The 22,378-nt window shown below is 43.1% G+C and overlaps 1 protein-coding gene, 2 long non-coding RNA genes, 6 other non-coding genes and 3 pseudogenes across 9 annotated transcripts in view; all 12 read left to right on the forward strand.

Annotated features, from left to right (window-relative positions):
• Positions 1-22,378, forward strand: part of LOC138242514 (zinc finger protein 135-like) — a 446,217-nt gene that overhangs the window by 77,961 nt on the left and 345,878 nt on the right. The gene's annotated exons all lie outside the window — the stretch shown is intronic.
• On the forward strand, positions 8,774-9,767 carry LOC138242931 (uncharacterized). Its single transcript, XR_011191808.1, has 3 exons — positions 8,774-8,904; positions 9,154-9,219; positions 9,692-9,767. It is a non-coding gene; the product is annotated as an uncharacterized lncRNA (long non-coding RNA).
• LOC138242899 (uncharacterized) lies at positions 10,139-13,121 on the forward strand. The gene is made up of 4 exons (XR_011191773.1): positions 10,139-10,246; positions 10,779-10,837; positions 10,945-11,059; positions 11,625-13,121. It is a non-coding gene; the product is annotated as an uncharacterized lncRNA (long non-coding RNA).
• Positions 16,558-16,676, forward strand: LOC138243967 (5S ribosomal RNA). The gene has a single exon (XR_011192581.1). It is a non-coding gene; the product is annotated as a 5S ribosomal RNA (ribosomal RNA).
• LOC138245395 (5S ribosomal RNA) lies at positions 17,214-17,332 on the forward strand. Its single transcript, XR_011194005.1, has one exon. It is a non-coding gene; the product is annotated as a 5S ribosomal RNA (ribosomal RNA).
• On the forward strand, positions 17,870-17,988 carry LOC138216647 (5S ribosomal RNA). The gene has a single exon (XR_011180359.1). It is a non-coding gene; the product is annotated as a 5S ribosomal RNA (ribosomal RNA).
• LOC138218447 (5S ribosomal RNA) lies at positions 18,526-18,644 on the forward strand (annotated as a pseudogene).
• Positions 19,182-19,300, forward strand: LOC138218723 (5S ribosomal RNA). The gene has a single exon (XR_011181533.1). It is a non-coding gene; the product is annotated as a 5S ribosomal RNA (ribosomal RNA).
• Positions 19,838-19,956, forward strand: LOC138244948 (5S ribosomal RNA). Its single transcript, XR_011193565.1, has one exon. It is a non-coding gene; the product is annotated as a 5S ribosomal RNA (ribosomal RNA).
• Positions 20,494-20,612, forward strand: LOC138218311 (5S ribosomal RNA; annotated as a pseudogene).
• Positions 21,150-21,267, forward strand: LOC138217779 (5S ribosomal RNA; annotated as a pseudogene).
• On the forward strand, positions 21,799-21,917 carry LOC138244942 (5S ribosomal RNA). The gene has a single exon (XR_011193559.1). It is a non-coding gene; the product is annotated as a 5S ribosomal RNA (ribosomal RNA).

Raw genomic sequence — 22,378 nt, forward strand, 5'->3', positions numbered from 1 at the left:
CCCTTGGCTTACCTAAACCAGAATCACTTGGGTCTCCGGGGCGGATCGGTGTATGGTACAAAGTCTTAAAAACAGAACATTGTTGAATTGTCTATAAAAAACAACCAATATCCCTTGGATTTCCCAAACACAAAGCTGGAGCAAGTATACTAACTCCATACCCTTAAACTACAAAAGGCCTGTGGCGTAGACAGGGTAAACAGCCACATCATGTGACATAACTGCATGAGCCTAGTGATGAGCCTAGTTTAAAATACTCAACCCCATCCTGAAGTACGGATGTTTTCCTTTGGCCTGGAATCCAGGACTGATCACCTGACCCTAACAACTGCCGGAGCATTTGTGTGAACAGTAACCTGGGCTAGCTATTCACCAGTATCTTCAATACCCTATTACTGGCAGCTTGCCAAATACAGTGTCCTGAATAGAAGTCAGATCGACTTCATATGAAGCTGGCACATATCTGACCACATACGCACTCAACACACACTTTAAATGAACAGAAAAATAGTGACCTGTGTCTTTGATTTCTAAAAAGCAATAGGCTCTATTTTGAACAAATAACAAATATACAAACTTTCAATGTGGGGTAAGAGGTACAGTCCACAACTGATTTTTTTTAGCGTACTCAGAAAGTATAAGCGGTTTGAAAATACTTACATAAATTATTTTAGGAAGACTGTGTTGGTTTTTGTATCATTTGTGTTTGTGTTGACTCTTATTGAGATCTCCAGTCACCTGCCCTTATAGATGCCTCTTTTGCTTATGTGTTGTTAGAAATTGAGCTCGCCTGTGTGCCTGCTTCTAGGGTTTTTTTAAAAAAGGAATAGGTTGGTTTTCTATTTTTTTTACCCCTTGCCCAGTAGCAGTCTACTACAGGGGGGATTCTGGGTCCTCTCTCCATACAGTATGTCTCCTTTTGCATTGTTTCCAGACCTGGGCTGATTTGAGTTTTTCATGGTAATGGATTACAAGGGTAGGTCTGACAGAAGTGAATGTGGTGGATCTGCCATCTGCCCAGGCAGGAAGGGAGATACAGTATATGTAAACAGGTTTTAGCATTAATGTTTTGCATACAATCACCCTTTCCAAAAGGTGAGATAACCAGAGAAAACAGGACACAGCTTTTCTAGGGACTTTTTTTCCCTACAGTATTTATGGTTACGATGGGTTTTAACTCTTTGTGGAGATAAGCTATTTTTATCTTTTCTTTGGTGTAGGTTCATGAATGCATGGGCTTTCTTTTCTTCCATGTCTTGTTCCTTTGTTCAGTTGTTTTGTATTCTTTCTGTTTTGTCCCCTTATTTTTGTGCTGGTGCTAGAATTTCTGCTGGCTTTTCCATGTTTTTCCCTTTTGCTCTTTGATTTAATTTTTTCCTGTGACCCATTTTTCCTTATTTATCTCAATGTGATATTTTCCCCTTCTCCTCAGCTGTTGAGTCTCTTGCACTTTCTTCCCTGTTATCAGTATTGTCTGATGTTGGATTGCATTTTAAGTTCCTTATTTTTTAGTAATCCTGTAATTTTTTTTCCACTGTTATTCTCATCTTTTATTGTACTATTGCTGTTATTGCAGTCTTCCCACAGTTTATTTTATTCTTAAACAACATACTAAATAATATAAGAATACATGTTGTGCTCATCTCTTTCCTGCCACTTGCACTCCTGATATTGTCTTCAAATAATTCCAATATTTTAGAGCTCTATATTTTCAAGCCTTGAAGGCCTAAGGTTGTTTTTTAAAGTGTTTGAATGTGATGTACTAACTACTGTCTACAATAACAATAACATACATAAATTACCAATAACATGCATATAAAAAATAGCCCAGAAATCAAGTATGAAGTAAGGAAATGGCTGCAGCTATGAATCAGAATTTTAATCTATTGGTTTTGTAGTTGGTTGGAACTTGGAACTAGTTAGACAAGGGGTGTGAAGATTCATTACAGATGTATTTTGCTGTACGCAGAACAAGTGAACAATAGACGGACATAATTTCACAAGACAACCCAGTTGGTTCTTGAAATTTCCAAACCACACATCAGAGTGAAAATTAAAACAAATTGAGGAAGGACCGATAGGAGAAGATCAACAATGAATCATTAACATTACAATGCTTAAGTTGCCTTTATAATAAAGACAATTTTGTCCTTTTGTGAGGATCATGTCCACATTGGACCTGTTTTTTTAAGTTGTTTTGAAATTTCACTTAGGGTTCAGAACATTTCACAACTACTAATTTTTTTTCCTACCACCTCAGCTAATTCTCTCCCCCTTTAGGTTTGGGTGGGGGTATGGGTTTTTTCCAGAAACCTGTTATCATTTCTTTGATGTTGGACACATTTGTCTTCAGGAAGTTTTCTTCACACCTCCTATCATACTCATCTGACATGTCCATAGCTACACTCATTTACTTGCAGCAGACAAACAATGACAGAGTCGTCTGCAAATTTTATTAAGTGTCTGGAGTGGTGAGAGCTCTTGAGGGTGTTTGCTTACAGGACAAAGAGTAACGGAGACAATATGCATCCTTGGGGGAACCAGTAAAACAATACCTGTTGTTGGATAATACATTGTTGACTTTCACACTCTAAGTCTGTTCAGAAATCAGTAACCCCTCTGATGATGTTAAGATCAAAACCAAAGTTTGATAATAGCTTTGCTGCCTGTACTTGAGGTCAAATGCAATTGCATACAGAGGAGGAAGTATAGCACAACAAAAATAACACACTTCTAAATCTACCACAGCACAGAAAAAAACTAGAAAAATCACTTATAAAACCACAGGAGTACACAAACATAACATAAACTAGAATGCCACATAGACAATAATCTGTAGCAGAATATCTGCTTATGTTGTATTTTCTTTGTGGATGTTTTTGGATGTTGTATTGGCCTTGGCAACTCTGTGATTTAACAGTCATGATAATAAAGCATTTTTGAATCTCTATGTGAGTGGAACCTGTTGAATATTAGTTCAGATGGCTAGCTGTGTCAGCAGGTGTAGGCTGCAAAGGATCAAGTAATAGTTTAATTCCATGCTGAAAAGAGAAGAAAGAAAACACAACATTTTGGCTGTGGAGCCTTCTTCAAGGGTTACAGTTGAAGAAGGCTCCATGGCCGAAACTTTGTTTTCTTTCTTCTCTTTTCAGCATGGAATTAAACTATTACTTGTTAAATATTAGTTACACTTGGGTTTCGCAATATAATATAACCAAGAGGTATTGTTATTTTTTTAATACTTTTACAGCAGTCAAACTGGCATACTCTGATATCTGAGAGAGAGTTTAATATAAATATTTTCTCTTGAACTGTCATGAACCAGTTTAATTTGTTTTTACCTCTCTACAAATCAGCCTTCAAAAGCTTAACTCATGTAGCTGTAATGTACATGAACACCATTAAAAAGTTTTCCTTTCTCTATGTGGCACGTGGAGTGCTGAGAACGCATGCTCCAAGCTGCTTGCTCCTGTAAGGAATTAACAACTTAAAGATTAAGTTAAATTATAAATAGGCCTCACCCTGTACATAGGGAGTTATGGGACATGTTTCGTTTAGAAGGGATTTAAAAGTAAAAAGTAAAGCCTGAAATAAACAAACTGTGCCATGTAAGACCAAGGTAAGGAATGTTTGTTACTATTTGTTTTGTCTGGTTATTTAAACCATTCCGTCTATTTCACACTTAACCAATTTTGAATTAGAAAGACTACAAACTGTGCAAACTTCCAAGTCTGTAAGGGTGTATGATGTAGATCATTCACAAGAGCACACGGCTGCTTGTTATAATTGTAAGAACTGTAGTTCACTACTGTTCTTTTGACTCTTGAGCTTGCATCATACAGCCGTTGGCGTGCATTTCAAACCTAAGAGATATCAAACTCATTTAACCTGTCAGACATATGTTAAATGGGTTGTGACTTTTGGCAAAGTTTTTTGCTACATAATTTGTTTCATGAATACCATTTATCTCTATAACAACTTTCCTGTCCCCAGAACATATGTTTTAAGCTGCTTGATCCCATTGGGTGCAACCTTTCCATTGTATTCATAATGTGTTGTTTACATTAGGAGTGTGTTAAATAAGCAGAAAAGAGGCCTGTTTTTTCTGTTGCTTCTGATCTTATACAGTGGTCAGAATCTCTCATCCAAAAGCTTATGAGTGGAAAAAAATTAAGTACAGATGCACAATCCATTAAAAACCATTTAAAGAGCATAAGGGTTTTCATCACATGGACTTGTTCGACTGTTGAGGATTTCTGTTTTGGTTGAGGATCAATTAAAGGACAACAACCTGAAACACTATCTTCGATCTTTCCAGAGCTGTAAGTAGTCATTCCAAGTTTATTAACTTGTCTCTTTTTTTCTATGTACTTTTCAATAGCCACTGATGTTATTTACAACAGTTTTTTTTTTTCAAAATTGCATCTTTTTGGACAAATTTTAAAGAATTGGCACAATAGGCGGAGGAGTGGCTCTGTGGCTCAGGATCTGCACCGGTGGCTGGAAGGTTGCTGGTTCACATCCCATGGTTGACAGAGGAATCCTACTCTGTTGAGCCCCTGAGTAAGGCCTTTAATCCCAGCTGCTCCAGGGGTGCTGTACAATGGCAGACCCTGTGCTCTGACTCCCAGCTTTTCTCCCTGTCTGTGTGTCTCATGGAGAGCAAGCTGAGGTATGCAGAATATGAAGTCCTAATGCAAGAAAATGTATATGGTCAATACAGTAATCAGATTTATTCCATGCTGAAAAGAGAAGAAAGAAAACACAATGTTTTGACCATGGAGCCTTCTTCAGTTATGATTTGATTTTTTACAATCATACCCACAAAAACTTTGCAATTTTTAAAAATCTTGCAAACACAACCCAGATATGTTGAAAACATTTAAAAACATTTTTTTAAAAGAAACACATACTTCTTTTCTAGTTTTTTTTATGTGGTGGCTGCCAGGAATCCTCAGTGAAAAGGTATGCAGATCCTGTGCAGACGCAGGAGCAAGTAGTTATTGAGACAAGAGAACAATCCGAAACGTCAGGCAAGATCATAGTCGATCGGCGAAAGGTAGATCAAAATCCAGGAAGTACAGAGAGAAGCAAACAATCCGAAACAGAAGGCAAGGCCCAAGGTCGAGAGGCAAAAGGGAGATCAGTAACCAGTAAGCGAGATTTAGAGTAAACGCGAGGTAGAGCTCTCAAAGAGAAGACTCAATACCGAGGGTTTGGATGGTTAAAATTGTGCTGCTTGCCGCACAGTAGAGTGTGTGCTGATGGATTAACACGTGCGGCGGTGCTTGTTATAATTAACCCGCTGCTGGTAGTGGTTAGTTCTTTTGTGAGTTATTCTCCGCTAGCTGGTGGTTGTGACAGTGACAGAATGCTGTTTTGTGATTGATGCTATATCAAAATATAGGGCCCGTAAAATTAAACACAGAACTAAAACCATTTAATGGACTTGTACATCTGTTGCGCTCCTACACTATTAACATCCATTGGGCATTGAATTTCAATTATGTTTCCAGTCCATTCAGATATGTTCTCTATTTTTCAGATTGCTGGCAATGTCACATGTTAAAGGAGGACAGAGGAGTAGAAGGCCAGACCTGTGGTCAAGGGCTGGTGGAGTAGGGAATGTGATCAACGAATTTCTGAAGTTTTCTAAACTCGAAAAAAAAATTAGGTGGAATGACAGTATGTGGTCAACACTGTCAAACAGACTCCTTGGAGAGGAATGCCCCAGCAACAAGAAATGGTTATCAGTGATTTGGCATGAAGATAGAAAACAACTAAGAACCAAAGTGCTTAGGGCGCAGAAAGAGGAGAGTATTGGTAGGGATTCCAAACCAGATGACAGTACACAATCTATAGTCAATATTTCAAGTCAAAGTGAGGGACATAGTTTGGAAGGCAACACAGAGCTCAGAAGTTCATCAGAAGATACAGAAGATGCATGGGCAGCACACGGCAGCACAGACAGTGGTGACATGTTAGAGGGAGAAAAAATCTGTGTAGAATCAGAAAAAAAGCCTGAAGAGCACAGTGAATATTCCCAGGGGGCAAGCTCATCTGGGACATCACCTCAGGATAAAAGGGGATTAAGAAAGATTATGTCTGTGCCTAAAACTTTCCAAGTATGTTTAAAGGCTGAACAATGGAGAAAAATAGCACCTCTAAAAGGTACATCTAAACTAAGACGACCATGGACCCAGATCTTATATAACGAGTTCAGGAAGATAAATCCTTGTTGCCCAATAGCCTTCAAATACCAATACATCAGGAAAGAGAACAGCAGAAAAAAAAAAAACTTTCTGATGATAAAAGCAGTCTGTACCTTCAGGTCCTGCAATGTAAAATACATTATGACAACAAGACACAAACCAATGGGCAATGATGACATCACAATTGATGTTGTACGAGCAGGGCAAATACAGCACAGTAAAAGGGAAACAAAATTTCGACAAGCACGTCAGCCTTATCATCGAAAGATTGCCCGTGCCCTCACAAAAGGAATCAGCAATGTGTACTACAGGAACCTGAGCAGAACACCGCTTGCTGAAATTGCAGCAGGCAATTTATCTAAACCACTAACACAGAATGTCCTGAAAGTCATTTCATCAGAGTTCAGGAACAGTAAACGCATTCACTATGATCCAGTGTTTGAATTACATATGGCACAAAAATATATGAAAGCATGCGACTTCGACATTGTCCATTTCCCAGGATATATACAGATTTTGCAGTTAGACACATTTGCTGCCTATCTTTACACAGAACAGAGTATGCGAATTCTTATTTCCCATCTAAAGATGAAGGAGAAAGTCAGCCTTTACCTGGATGCAACAGGAGGGGTAGTCAGAAAAATTCCATCGGAGAACAAAAGAATTTTGTACTACAGTCTTACGTTACCTGGAGGTGGAAAAAGAAAGCCTCCATTACCAGTGTCTGAAATGTTGACAACTGACCACACCATTGTCAGTATAGAACGTTGGCTACGGAAATTCATGTTTGACATCTCAACATGTACTACCAAGAGAGTGCAGCATGTAGAAACTGACTACAGCTGGGCCCTGATTCACAGTGTTCTTTTTGCCTTCAATGGGGACACCATCCATGCATACTTAAATCGTGCAATGAAAGTCTGCCAAGGCAAACTTAAGTACACAGAACTTCAGATGTTCACTGTTCTGCACCTTTGCTCTGCCCATGTCATAAAGGCTGTCTCTCAAGCAATTAGTAAAAAAACAACAGACAAAGGACTGCGAGACTTTGCAACATTTTCCTTTGCCATCCTGCAAAACAGCACAACTTTGAGTGTCGCCAGAAATGTTTTCAAACACATGTGTATTGTACTCTCAAGCAGGAGGTTCACAAATGAAGTCCAATCTAGTGTCTGCCTCCTTAACGCTTACATTTCTCAAACAACCACACCAGACCAGATGGAAAAGGAAGCAGAAGTCAAAGACACAGATGAGGTACTGTACCCAAAAATGAGAGGCAGCCTGGGCCGCTCTCCTTTCGCTGTGGAGTTCAAAGGTATTTATGAAGACAGCATATCAGCTCAAGGACATGATGACTATGGGACACAACACAATGTGAACCCCTATTTCTGTGAAGACATAATAAGATTTCTGTTGCAAAGATACATGGCACTATTTCCACTGTGGAGTGGAATTTTGTTGGGTGACCTGGCAAGATATGCTTCAGACAGCAAAAAAGACATATCAATGTCAGAGGTAGCACAAACAAGAGCCACTAATTGTCATGTTGAGACCTGGTTTGGCATTGTCAAGCATTCAATACTTCAGCACAGGAGGAAACTGAGGCCAGCAGAGTTTATTACGATAATGAGACAATCCCTCCAAGGCCGGTACAGAGAACATATAATCCAAAATGCTCTCCCCAAAAAGGTTTTGACGGCTCCATTGATCACCACTAAGACACGTCATGAACATGCACAGGAACAATGGGCAAAGAGAGCACCAGGTGTAGGCAAAGAAACAAAAAATAAATTCTACAGCGCACCACAGAAAATTCCAATCCCCAAAAAAATGAGAACACAGGAAAAAAAAGTTAGCAATAGAAATATTGAAACAAATGAAAAATCGCCAGATGACAGCAACGGCCTGCAAGTACAGCAGGGGAAAGCAGGAACCACAAATATAAAGAATGGCAGCACAAAGAAGAAAGGAAAGTGTCACCCAAGCAAGCTGCCGTGGGCATGGCTGAAGTGATCACACCACACTGTGATGCACGCCCCATCTCAAAACTTATAAAAGAGAAAACAGATTTCAAAAAGAAGGTAGGATTTGTATTTCAAATATTTCTCTGTGTGGACATTCACTTCTTTTTCAGAGCTTATGAATGTCATCTTCTACTACTGTAGGTGTTCTTTGTCGTTTCTCTCTAACTTGTTATACTTGTTGACATACTTGTGTTATACTTGTGGTGTGTAATCTCAATTTTCATTATGTTAGGTCCAGTGATCTCTTGTGTATGCTTTTGGCTTGGTAAATCTTTTTTAGGTACACGCCCTTTGGAACATCAATCCGAGTGAATTAGTGGTTGCAGTTTTGCCATCCATGCACAGTGCAGACACATATATTCTCAGACACTCGGAGTTTGTGTCTCTGAAACCAGATGAGTGGCTCATAGGCGAGGTAAGATGAAAGTGTTTGATTGCATGCATTTGTTAAGGTTTCTGAGCTTTTGTGTAATCAAATGTGTGTGAGTGCGTGAAATCACATCTTCTTCAATTGTGTTTGCTTTTTCCATAAGACCATTGAGTGTTACTTTCAAGTAGCGAAAGAATCCATGGACTTGGGGAAGAAGGTTTTCCTAATGAACCACTACACAACTGGTGTAATCATGAGTGGGAATAGAGAGCGCATGGCTAGACAACGTTTGTCCAAGGTAAGGACATCAAACACAAATGTTGATGGATTACATTAGTGAGGGGGCAAACATGGTTTTTCACTAACTGATGATTGTTTTATCAATAGAGAAACAAGGAGAGCTACAAGCAATCAAAACAGGTCACAACTGTGCCCATGGTGCTGCCTAAAGAAACTACCTTTATAGTCAGAAATGAAAATTCAAAGGTAGCACACCATCCCTGTGAGGCAGCCTGTTGTACTAATCTTGTCATTCTTTTCATTACAGGTCAACTTTGAAAACTATGAAGCCATTATTAGCTTTTTTAACACTGGTGTCCACTGGAAATTGTTGGTAAGTGTGGTGCAGGTAATCCAAAACAGCGTAGGTTTATAATTACACCTGGAACCATTACAGTTCAAGTGATTATCCTTGTTGCATCTAAAAAAATTACAAAGTCACAATGTATGTGTTCCTCTCCTGTTAAAAAAGGTGGACATTGATAGTGAGTGTCCAAGGCAATGGTGACAGTGCACTTTTCCTAAATTATTATTGTGAATACTGCTGTGTAATGAACAGACAACCAAACAAGTCAAAGTGTCATGTAGGAAAAAAAGTACTGTTAGGTCATTTCCTGACTGTCTTTGCCGAGGTTTGCAAAATATTAAATGTTAAATAATATATAAATATAAATATTATATATATAAAATATTCAAATATTAAAAACCTTTGTTTAAACAACATAAAACTCCTGAAACTGCCTGTGTGTCTGGCCCCACATTAAATGCAACTTCATGTCTGATGATGGGCCCTTTGTTTCTTGCAGTATCTGTATGCTCCATCCCAGAAAGTCTTTGTGGTCGACCCTATGGGGAGTGATGAGATGGGAGACTCCACTGCAGCGGCAAAAAGGTTCAGGTAAGAAATCAAGCATTAGTTTCGTGGTGAAATTCTGCAGGGGCACACATACATTTCAGGTTCAAGTTCAGCATGACAAATATTTCCTCATTTATCAATAACCTATTGTTTTGATTCACAGGGACTTTTTTAAGATGCGCAGGAATGTCCTAGGAAAAGAAGACTGGTTGAATATCAACTGGCACCCAAGCGTGATTGGTCACACCAGGCAAGCAGATGCCTCAAGCTGTGGGGTCTTTGTGATGCAGGTCAGCATAACCTTTCCATGCCGAAATTTTGGACTTAAAACTATTGTATGAGAGATTTTTAGGGAAATAATTGAAACAAACTTTTGTCTGTTAGATGGGTGCAGACATCATTAACAATTTCCCGGATATTCCAACATATATCGAAATAAACAGCAGTGCCAAAGAAATGAGAAAGTTGCGGGAAGACCTGTCAATCAGAATTCTTGAGGCTTCAGGTATTGTACCATTTGATCCTCATTGCCTACGTTTCTTGGTGTATATTATTTTCCTGAAGCATGTTCTCTCTCTGTAACAAGTCTGGATGAAAAAGATTCTCAATTTATTTATATGCAGAACTCATTTGGGTATTCTTTTTGTACTATATAACACAGTGATGAAAAGTTAATTAAATCACATTTCACACAGTTAAAATTCAATGACACTTTGGCCTTCGTCGTGGTTGACACAACCATTGTCTGGGAAAAGTGTGGGTCTAAATTGCCCATAGTGAAGCAAAGCAAACTGAAACATGATAGCTGTGTTATCATGTGCCCCCTTAAAATCATAGCAACACACGCTGACGCAAAAAAGGGTAACAGGTGTTGACAGGAGTATTCTGAGACATGACAATGTGCGGTTTAAGAAGCAGTAGAACACCTAATCAGGAAAGTGCATACGAAAAGGTCTCTATCAAACTGTCTTCAATTATGCAACAATGATCTGTAGATAACATTGGAAAAATCAGTCTATTTGGCATGTTTATTATAGCTCCTCTCCAGGACATGTGCCTGATGTGTGGAGAAACACCAGTGCGGCAGACAAACTGGGTAAGTGAACATCATCTCTATCTGTATGTGTAATGTATGCACATAATAACAAAACATGCCAGTGAAATGTGATAGCTGAACTGATATAAGGTTTACTGTCCGTGTAGATTCAGTGTGACAGTTGTGAAAACTGGTTCCATGAATTGTGCATCTCAAAAGAAGAGTATGAAAGCGCAAAGAATGAAGTAACATGGATATGTACATTTTGCCAACCCCAGTTTGGTGAGTATGCTCTGCATGCAAACTATCACTATGAAAGGGTTTTTTAAGCAGGACATGTAGTTTTAGATTCAGCAGAAACATACAGTAGGATGACATATTTCAGTGGACGTTATAATTGTTTGTTATTGTTAAGAAGTTTGGATTGCAGGCTTGTCTTCTGGCATTAATGGTTCTATAAATTAGAGATAACTTTTCAAAAAACACACCAAAGAAGGCACACATAAAAGATTACTGATAATCTGTGCAATTTATTACATGACACAGGCATCTCAAAGATAGAATTACTGTGTCAGATTAATGATTAGACATGGATGCATCAAATCACTTACTAGGTTTCTTTCCAATAGTATAGAAACAAAGACACAACCATGAACACCTAAAAGAGCTTGCCATTTAGCACAGAAACAATATAACGTCTTGCTGTAAAAACACAAAGTAAGAAAAAAGGAGTTTGATTAAGAGAGATCTGGCAAATTGTGCAAATACCTAGATCTTGATTTGTGACCCATTTATACTCCTTGGATCCTTTGCAGTTCGTAACCCTTCTTACGGTTTTATATTTCAGGCACTGTTGATGAGTGAGCATCCACCCCCTACTCCCGAGCATTACATAAAAGACATGCTGGAAACTCAAGAAGACTGTCAACGTGTTCTCAGCAGAATTCACCTCCAAAAGACACGTAAGTACAAGTTTCAATATCCCCCCAAAAATTTTATCTTGGGTAAGAGTAAACTTTCGTACACTTTGCCAAACAATAATGAAAAACACTAGAACACAAAATCACTAGAAACCATTTGTTATCTATTGCCAGAAACCAAACAAAGTCTGTATGAAAACAGTAAAAAAGTTAATCATGACACAACACAGTCCCTTTTAAATATGATCACTACACACTGTTAACATCACTGTAGTAGTGCAAAGAAATGTAAAACGACAGTATGTCACCATGACATGATTTATGTGAAAGATTTCCAGATAAAATTGTATCCATCCTAGTAAGATAGATTAATCAAGAAATTCCACTCCGTTGTGAGAAAGATCAAAGAAAAATGGCTTCTCTCAAATAGAAGTGTATCTAGGGTGATTCCTTTTTATTAGGTTTCCAAAACAGTACTCTATCTACCTTCAGGCAGGGCACAGTGCTAAAAGGATTCTAACCGGAACAATAAAACACAATTGCATCATCGAAGTCCGAACCCCACTGGCTTTCAATATCGTACCATGTACATCTCCAGGAGTGGAGACTCATGAAAAAGAACAGCCTAGACACCAAAGTGATACTTTTCTTACAGTAAGGTTAAGGTAGTTGTAGGATGCTGTCTAGATCAATGAACAGATTATGTTAACAATAGCAAGCACGTAGCAGAGCATTTAGGCACACAGCCCCTAAATTGTGGAAATATATGTCAGACCTTTTTAAGGATGCCCCATACCTACAAGCATATTTAACAATGCTGTAGTCTTCTACATCGTCTCTGTAGTCTTCTTTATCCCAAGTGATCTAATTCTTTAGGAGGTGCAGAAACATAGATATCAAGTGGGTAAGTAGACAACCACGTTGCAATTGTTTTTTCTGTGTCTAACCCTTTTTTTTTCTCCACACCATGCCTGCCACTGTTCTCTCTTCGGTGCCTTTGGTTGATATTGAGCTCCGTCCCCCATGACAAGGGATCCTCCTGGATTTCTGAAGCAAGGAACCCAGCCTACAAAACTCAAGATCCTGTACTGCTCAACCCAGTGGATGGGACACACTCAACATTAACATCTAGTCTCACATAATATATGAAATAGAATTCACCGTGTCAATCTGCATGGTTGTGCATGTGAACTGTTTCTAGTAACTATTTGTCATACACAACCAGGACCTGGAGGGGAGGTCAACCATCAGGCCTTGGACCCCCAGAGATTTTTTTTCTCCTTTGGAGTTTTTTGTTTTTCTCTCCTTCGTGCCTGATGGTTACACAGTCACATCATCAAGACTGCATACCACACCTTCATTGTGATTACAGATATAGCTTATTTAAAATGTGAAATTAGGAAAAAACTAAACGAAACATGGGAAATAAAAAGAATGTAAAATCTAAAATTTTCAGATGTTGTGATGAAGCTTTTGACTCATGAATAGCACCCTCCTATCCCAGTGTATTACCTGTAGTGTTATCTTCAGAAACTCATTACAAAATAAAGACAGGGGCCACAGCCACAGTAAGGTTGTATGAGGTTCGGGGGCCTGTCTGGTGTGTAAAACACTTGGTTTCAGCAGAGTGGGTGCTGTATTTGAAATGCAATGAGCCATGAAGACGACCCACCTGTCCCAGTGTATTACCTGTAGTGTAATCTTCAGAAAATCATAAAAAATTAAAGAAAGGGGCCACAGCTACAGTAAGGTTGTATGAGGTTTGGGGGCCTGTCTGGTGTGTAAAACACTTGGTTTCAGCAGAGTGGGTGCTGTATTTGAAATGCTATTGAGCCATGAAGACTACCCACCCGTCCCAGTGTATTACCTGTAGTGTTATCTTCAGAAACTCATTACAAAATAAAGACAGGGGCCACAGCTACAGTAAGGTTGTATGAGGTTCGGGGGCCTGTCTGGTGTGTAAAACACTTGGTTTCAGCAGAGTGGGTGCTGTATTTGAAATGCTATTGAGCCATGAAGACGACCCACCCGTCCCAGTGTATTACCTGTAGTGTAATCTTCAGAAAATCATAAAAAATTAAAGAAAGGGGCCACAGCTACAGTAAGGTTGTATGAGGTTCGGGGGCCTGTCTGGTGTGTAAAACACTTGGTTTCAGCAGAGTGGGTGCTGTATTTGAAATGCTATTGAGCCATGAAGACGACCCACCCGTCCCAGTGTATTACCTGTAGTGTAATCTTCAGAAAATCATAAAAAATTAAAGAAAGGGGCCACAGCTACAGTAAGGTTGTATGAGGTTCGGGGGCCTGTCTGGTGTGTAAAACACTTGGTTTCAGCAGAGTGGGTGCTGTATTTGAAATGCTATTGAGCCATGAAGACGACCCACCTGTCCCAGTGTATTACCTGTAGTGTTATCTTCAGAAACTCATTAAAAAATAAAGACAGGGGCCACAGCTACAGTAAGGTTGTATGAGGTTCGGGGGCCTGTCTGGTGTGTAAAACACTTGGTTTCAGCAGAGTGGGTGCTGTATTTGAAATGCTATTGAGCCATGAAGACGACCCACCCGTCCCAGTGTATTACCTGTAGTGTTATCTTCAGAAACTCATTACAAAATAAAGACAGGGGCCACAGCTACAGTAAGGTTGTATGAGGTTCGGGGGCCTGTCTGGTGTGTAAAACACTTGGTTTCAGCAGAGTGGGTGCTGTATTTGAAATGCTATTGAGCCATGAAGACGACCCACCTGTCCCAGTGTATTACCTGTAGTGTTATCTTCAGAAACTCATTAAAAAATAAAGACAGGGGCCACAGCTACAGTAAGGTTGTATGAGGTTCGGGGGCCTGTCTGGTGTGTAAAACACTTGGTTTCAGCAGAGTGGGTGCTGTATTTGAAATGCTATTGAGCCATGAAGACGACCCACCTGTCCCAGTGTATTACCTGTAGTGTTATCTTCAGAAACTCATTAAAAAATAAAGACAGGGGCCACAGCTACAGTAAGGTTGTATGAGGTTCGGGGGCCTGTCTGGTGTGTAAAACACTTGGTTTCAGCAGAGTGGGTGCTGTATTTGAAATGCTATTGAGCCATGAAGACGACCCACCCGTCCCAGTGTATTACCTGTAGTGTTATCTTCAGAAACTCATTACAAAATAAAGACAGGGGCCACAGCTACAGTAAGGTTGTATGAGGTTCGGGGGCCTGTCTGGTGTGTAAAACACTTGGTTTCAGCAGAGTGGGTGCTGTATTTGAAATGCTATTGAGCCATGAAGACGACCCACCCGTCCCAGTGTATTACCTGTAGTGTAATCTTCAGAAAATCATAAAAAATTAAAGAAAGGGGCCACAGCTACAGTAAGGTTGTATGAGGTTTGGGGGCCTGTCTGGTGTGTAAAACACTTGGTTTCAGCAGAGTGGGTGCTGTATTTGAAATGCTATTGAGCCATGAAGACGACCCACCTGTCCCAGTGTATTACCTGTAGTGTTATCTTCAGAAACTCATTACAAAATAAAGACAGGGGCCACAGCCACAGTAAGGTTGTATGAGGTTCGGGGGCCTGTCTGGTGTGTAAAACACTTGGTTTCAGCAGTGTGGGTGCTGTATTTGAAATGCTATTGAGCCATGAAGACAACCCACCCATCCCACCTGTAGTGTTATCTTCAGAAAATCATAAAAAAATAAAGGTTCCATAACCCAAAACAAAGCTGGGAATAGTCAGATGACCTGCTTAGTGTGCAAAACACTTACCTGCAGCATTGTGGGTGCTGTGGTTTAAATGCTATTGGTTTGTGAACAGAATACCCCTATCCCAGTGCATTGTGCCATATTAAATAAAAGCATGAGAAAAAGATTCAGAATGCAAAGCTGTGTCAGTGTTCTGTGTAAAAAATCGGTTTGAACATCATGGGAGCTGTTTTTAATAAGATGCTGAGTAAAGAATATTTTAATCTTCCTGCTGTCAGTAGTATTTTCAATATAGTTGACCCTTACCTGAATGAAAACAGGACGTAAAGGAAGGGTTTCAGAAGTCAAACAAAGCTTTATTCCTGTGCTTACAGTCTGGGTAATGGGAGACTGCGCTGTTCTGCTTCCTATGGTCATATACGGGTTTTTCGCACGAAGCGATTTGAACAGTATTTCTCGCGTTGTGAACGTGTGCACACAGCGGTCCCCCGGGTTCCAGTTCGTGCGTAATTACGCATCGATGAAAAACCGGAGGTTTAAAAAAAGATAATTAGCTCACTGATAGTTTGATGTAAAGAGTGTGGAAATATCCACAAGTCGTGGTCTTTAAAATGCATTTGGTTTGACGGCGTTCTGTGCTTCCATTGCGAAGATATGGACAAAAGAATATTCGTGCTTGGTCAAAAAAATGTCATAAAAACGAAAAAGTAAAGGCTGAGAAAGCATCCACAATGTATTTTATACACAAAACTAGCATTCTCGCAACTCTAAGAGGTTTCGTGAAAGCGCTACAGGCGTGCCAAAATCGTTTTCGAACTTCGAGCTAACTTTACCCCGGTCTGAAACGAGACACAGCGCTTCGGCTGTGGAGACTTGTTCGGCTGGCGTTCGGAGAGTCGCGTTTTTCAGAATTGTATTGAGATCGTTTTCCACAGAGCTCAGATGTCAAAGCACAGCAGCAGCTCTCCACAGCGATCCTCTATAGCGCCCTTTCTCCCGCAGCTCCGTCCTCATTGGAAGGAAGCAAGAGTGAAAGGCTGAAGTGAAATAGAGCGGAGTTGAAGGCAGTGAAGAGAGAGAACGTGGGAAGAAGAGAAAAACGCAAGAGAAAAAAAGCAGCGTCGTAAAAGAGGTGACGGAGCTGTCCTCTCAATAAGAAGGGTGCCAGCGAGTCTTTCGCTCGCTTACGGCCACACCCCCTTGAGCACGCCTGATCTCGTCTGATCTCGGAAGCTAAACAGGGATGGGCCTGGTTAGTACTTGGATGGGAGACCGCCTGGGAATACCAGGTGCTGTAAGCTTTTAAGCGCAGGAGGCGCCCTATCCCCGCTCGCTCGCTCATTCCCCTGTTCACACGTGCAGTGCGGCTTGTCCGTCTGTTTATTTGTCAGCTTTGGCGAGACACGGGTGCTTGTGTATTAGCGTGAGCGTTTTTTATTCTGATCAGGAACAGTTTTACAAGTCCGCAAAGGATCGAGGAAAGGTTTATCGCCAGCTGAAAAGAGACACAGCGCTTCGGCTGTGGAGACTTGTTCGGCTGGCGTTCGGAGAGTCGCGTTTTTCAGAATTGTATTGAGATCGTTTTCCACAGAGCTCAGATGTCAAAGCACAGCAGCAGCTCTCCACAGCGATCCTCTATAGCGCCCTTTCTCCCGCAGCTCCGTCCTCATTGGAAGGAAGCAAGAGTGAAAGGCTGAAGTGAAATAGAGCAGGGACGAAGGCAGTGAAGAGAGAGAACGTGGGAAGAAGAGAAAAACGCAAGGGAAAAAAAGCAGCGTCGAAAAAGAGGTGACGGAGCTGTCCTCTCAATAAGAAGGGTGCCAGCGAGCCTTGCTCTCGCTTACGGCCACACCCCCTTGAGCACGCCTGATCTCGTCTGATCTCGGAAGCTAAGCAGGGATGGGCCTGGTTAGTACTTGGATGGGAGACCGCCTGGGAATACCAGGTGCTGTAAGCTTTTAAGCGCAGGAGGCGCCCTATCCCCGCTCGCTCGCTCATTCCCCTGTTCACACGTGCAGTGCGGCTTGTCCGTCTGTTTTTTTGTCAGCTTTTGCGAGACACGGGTGCTTGTGTATTAGCGTGAGCGTTTTTTATTCTGATCAGGAACAGTTTAACAAGTCCGCAAAGAATCGAGGAAAGGTTTATCGCCAGCTGAAAAGAGACACAGCGCTTCGGCTGTGGAGACTTGTTCGGCTGGCGTTCGGAGAGTCGCGTTTTTCAGAATTGTATTGAGATCGTTTTCCACAGAGCTCAGATGTCAAAGCACAGCAGCAGCTCTCCACAGCGATCCTCTATAGCGCCCTTTCTCCCGCAGCTCCGTCCTCATTGGAAGGAAGCAAGAGTGAAAGGCTGAAGTGAAATAGAGCAGGGACGAAGGCAGTGAAGAGAGAGAACGTGGGAAGAAGAGAAAAACGCAAGGGAAAAAAAGCAGCGTCGAAAAAGAGGTGACGGAGCTGTCCTCTCAATAAGAAGGGTGCCAGCGAACCTTGCTCTCGCTTACGGCCACACTCCCTTGAGCACGCCTGATCTCGTCTGATCTCGGAAGCTAAACAGGGATGGGCCTGGTTAGTACTTGGATGGGAGACCATCTGGGAATACCAGGTGCTGTAAGCTTTTAAGCGCAGGAGGCGCCCTATCCCCGCTCGCTCGCTCATTCCCCTGTTCACACGTGCAGTGCGGCTTGTCCGTCTGTTTATTTGTCAGCTTTGGCGAGACACGGGTGCTTGTGTCTTAGCGTGAGCGTTTTTTATTCTGATCAGGAACAGTTTTACAAGTCCGCAAAGGATCGAGGAAAGGTTTATCGCCAGCTGAAAAGAGACACAGCGCTTCGGCTGTGGAGACTTGTTCGGCTGGCGTTCGGAGAGTCGCGTTTTTCAGAATTGTATTGAGATCGTTTTCCACAGAGCTCAGATGTCAAAGCACAGCAGCAGCTCTCCACAGCGATCCTCTATAGCGCCCTTTCTCCCGCAGCTCCGTCCTCATTGGAAGGAAGCAAGAGTGAAAGGCTGAAGTGAAATAGAGCGGGGACGAAGGCAGTGAAGAGAGAGAACGTGGGAAGAAGAGAAAAACGCAAGAGAAAAAAAGCAGCGTCGTAAAAGAGGTGACGGAGCTGTCCTCTCAATAAGAAGGGTGCCAGCGAGTCTTTCGCTCGCTTACGGCCACACCCCCTTGAGCACGCCTGATCTAGTCTGATCTCGGAAGCTAAACAGGGATGTGCCTGGTTAGTACTTGGATGGGAGACCGCCTGGGAATACCAGGTGCTGTAAGCTTTTAAGCGCAGGAGGCGCCCTATCCCCGCTCGCTCGCTCATTCCCCTGTTCACACGTGCAGTGCGGCTTGTCCGTCTGTTTATTTGTCAGCTTTGGCGAGACACGGGTGCTTGTGTATTAGCGTGAGCGTTTTTTATTCTGATCAGGAACAGTTTTACAAGTCCGCAAAGGATCGAGGAAAGGTTTATCGCCAGCTGAAAAGAGACACAGCGCTTCGGCTGTGGAGACTTGTTCGGCTGGCGTTCGGAGAGTCGCGTTTTTCAGAATTGTATTGAGATCGTTTTCCACAGAGCTCAGATGTCAAAGCACAGCAGCAGCTCTCCACAGCGATCCTCTATAGCGCCCTTTCTCCCGCAGCTCCGTCCTCTTTGGAAGGAAGCAAGAGTGAAAGGCTGAAGTGAAATAGAGCGGGGACGAAGGCAGTGAAGAGAGAGAACATGGGAAGAAGAGAAAAACGCAAGGGAAAAAAAGCAGCGTCGTAAAAGAGGTGACGGAGCTGTCCTCTCAATAAGAAGGGTGCCAGCGAGCCTTGCTCTCGCTTACGGCCACACCACCTTGAGCACGCCTGATCTCGTCTGATCTCGGAAGCTAAACAGGGATGGGCCTGGTTAGTACTTGGATGGGAGACCGCCTGGGAATACCAGGTGCTGTAAGCGTTTAAGCGCAGGTGGCGCCCTATCCCCGCTCGCTCGCTCATTCCCCTGTTCACACGTGCAGTGCGGCTTGTCCGTCTCTTTATTTGTCAGCTTTGGCGAGACACGGGTGCTTGTGTATTAGCGTGAGCGTTTTTTATTCTGATCAGGAACAGTTTTACAAGTCCGCAAAGGATCGAGGAAAGGTTTATCGACAGCTGAAAAGAGACACAGCGCTTCGGCTGTGGAGACTTGTTCGGCTGGCGTTCGGAGAGTCGCGTTTTTCAGAATTGTATTGAGATCGTTTTCCACAGAGCTCAGATGTCAAAGCACAGCAGCAGCTCTCCACAGCGATCCTCTATAGCGCCCTTTCTCCCGCAGCTCCGTCCTCTTTGGAAGGAAGCAAGAGTGAAAGGCTGAAGTGAAATAGAGCGGGGACGAAGGCAGTGAAGAGAGAGAACGTGGGAAGAAGAGAAAAACGCAAGGGAAAAAAAGCAGCGTCGTAAAAGAGGTGACGGAGCTGTCCTCTCAATAAGAAGGGTGCCAGCGAGCCTTGCTCTCGCTTACGGCCACACCACCTTGAGCACGCCTGATCTCGTCTGATCTCGGAAGCTAAACAGGGATGGGCCTGGTTAGTACTTGGATGGGAGACCGCCCGGGAATACCAGGTGCTGTAAGCGTTTAAGCGCAGGAGGCGCCCTATCCCCGCTCGCTCGCTCATTCCCCTGTTCACACGTGCAGTGCGGCTTGTCCGTCTGTTTATTTGTCAGCTTTGGCGAGACACGGGTGCTTGTGTATTAGCGTGAGCGTTTTTTATTCTGATCAGGAACAGTTTTACAAGTCCGCAAAGGATCGAGGAAAGGTTTATCGCCAGCTGAAAAGAGACACAGCGCTTCGGCTGTGGAGACTTGTTCGGCTGGCGTTCGGAGAGTCGCGTTTTTCAGAATTGTATTGAGATCGTTTTCCACAGAGCTCAGATGTCAAAGCACAGCAGCAGCTCTCCACAGCGATCCTCTATAGCGCCCTTTCTCCCGCAGCTCCGTCCTCATTGGAAGGAAGCAAGAGTGAAAGGCTGAAGTGAAATAGAGCGGGGACGAAGGCAGTGAAGAGAGAGAACGTGGGAAGAAGAGAAAAACGCAAGGGAAAAAAAGCAGCGTCGTAAAAGAGGTGACGGAGCTGTCCTCTCAATAAGAAGGGTGCCAGCGAGCCTTGCTCTCGCTTACGGCCACACCCCCTTGAGCACGCCTGATGTCATCTGATCTTGGAAGCTAAACAGGGATGGGCCTGGTTAGTACTTGGATGGGAGACCGCCTGGGAATACCAGGTGCTGTAAGCTTTTAAGCGCAGGTGGCGCCCTATCCCCGCTCGCTCGCTCATTCCCCTGTTCACACGTGCAGTGCGGCTTGTCCGTCTCTTTATTTGTCAGCTTTGGCGAGACACGGGTGCTTGTGTATTAGCGTGAGCGTTTTTTATTCTGATCAGGAACAGTTTTACAAGTCCGCAAAGGATCGAGGAAAGGTTTATCGCCAGCTGAAAAGAGACACAGCGCTTCGGCTGTGGAGACTTGTTCGGCTGGCGTTCGGAGAGTCACGTTTTTCAGAATTGTATTGAGATCGTTTTCCACAGAGCTCAGATGTCAAAGCACAGCAGCAGCTCTCCACAGCGATCCTCTATAGCGCCCTTTCTCCCGCAGCTCCGTCCTCATTGGAAGGAAGCAAGAGTGAAAGGCTGAAGTGAAATAGAGCGGGGACGAAGGCAGTGAAGAGAGAGAACGTGGGAAGAAGAGAAAAACGCAAGAGAAAAAAAGCAGCGTCGTAAAAGAGGTGACGGAGCTGTCCTCTCAATAAGAAGGGTGCCAGCGAGCTTTGCTCTCGCTTACGGCCACACCCCCTTGAGCACACCTGATCTCTCTGATCTCGGAAGCTAAACAGGGATGGGCCTGGTTAGTACTTGGATGGGAGACCGCCTGGGAATACCAGGTGCTGTAAGCTTTTAAGGAGGCGCCCTATCCCCGCTCGCTCGCTCATTCCCCTGTTCACACGTGCAGTGCGGCTTGTCCGTCTGTTTATTTGTCAGCTTTGGCGAGACACGGGTGCTTGTGTAATAGCGTGAGCGTTTTTTATTCTGATCAGGAACAGTTTTACAAGTCCGCAAAGGATCGAGGAAAGGTTTATCGCCAGCTGAAAAGAGACACAGCGCTTCGGCTGTGGAGACTTGTTCGGCTGGCGTTCGGAGAGTCGCGTTTTTCAGAATTGTATTGAGATCGTTTTCCACAGAGCTCAGATGTCAAAGCACAGCAGCAGCTCTCCACAGCGATCCTCTATAGCGCCCTTTCTCCCGCAGCTCCGTCCTCATTGGAAGGAAGCAAGAGTGAAAGGCTGAAGTGAAATAGAGCGGGGACGAAGGCAGTGAAGAGAGAGAACGTGGAAAGAAGAGAAAAACGCAAGGGAAAAAAGCAGCGTCGTAAAAGAGGTGACAGAGCTGTCCTCTCAATAAGAAGGGTGCCAGCGAGCCTTGCTCTCGCTTACGGCCACACCCCCTTGAGCACACCTGATCTCGTCTGATCTCGGAAGCTAAACAGGGATGGGCCTGGTTAGTACTTGGATGGGAGACCGCCTGGGAATACCAGGTGCTGTAAGCTTTTAAGCGCAGGAGGCGCCCTATCCCCGCTCGCTCGCTCATTCCCCTGTTCACACGTGCAGTGCGGCTTGTCCGTCTGTTTATTTGTCAGCTTTGGCGAGACACGGGTGCTTGTGTATTAGCGTGAGCGTTTTTTATTCTGATCAGGAACAGTTTAACAAGTCCGCAAAGGATCGAGGAAAGGTTTATCGCCAGCTGAAAAGAGACACAGCGCTTCGGCTGTGGAGACTTGTTCGGCTGGCGTTCGGAGAGTCGCGTTTTTCAGAATTGTATTGAGATCGTTTTCCACAGAGCTCAGATGTCAAAGCACAGCAGCAGCTCTCCACAGCGATCCTCTATAGCGCCCTTTCTCCCGCAGCTCCGTCCTCATTGGAAGGAAGCAAGAGTGAAAGGCTGAAGTGAAATAGAGCGGGGACGAAGGCAGTGAAGAGAGAGAACGTGGGAAGAAGTGAAAAACGCAAG

Source organism: Lepisosteus oculatus, chromosome 14, assembly GCF_040954835.1.
Source record: "Lepisosteus oculatus isolate fLepOcu1 chromosome 14, fLepOcu1.hap2, whole genome shotgun sequence".
NCBI classification, from domain to species: Eukaryota; Metazoa; Chordata; class Actinopteri; order Semionotiformes; family Lepisosteidae; genus Lepisosteus; species Lepisosteus oculatus.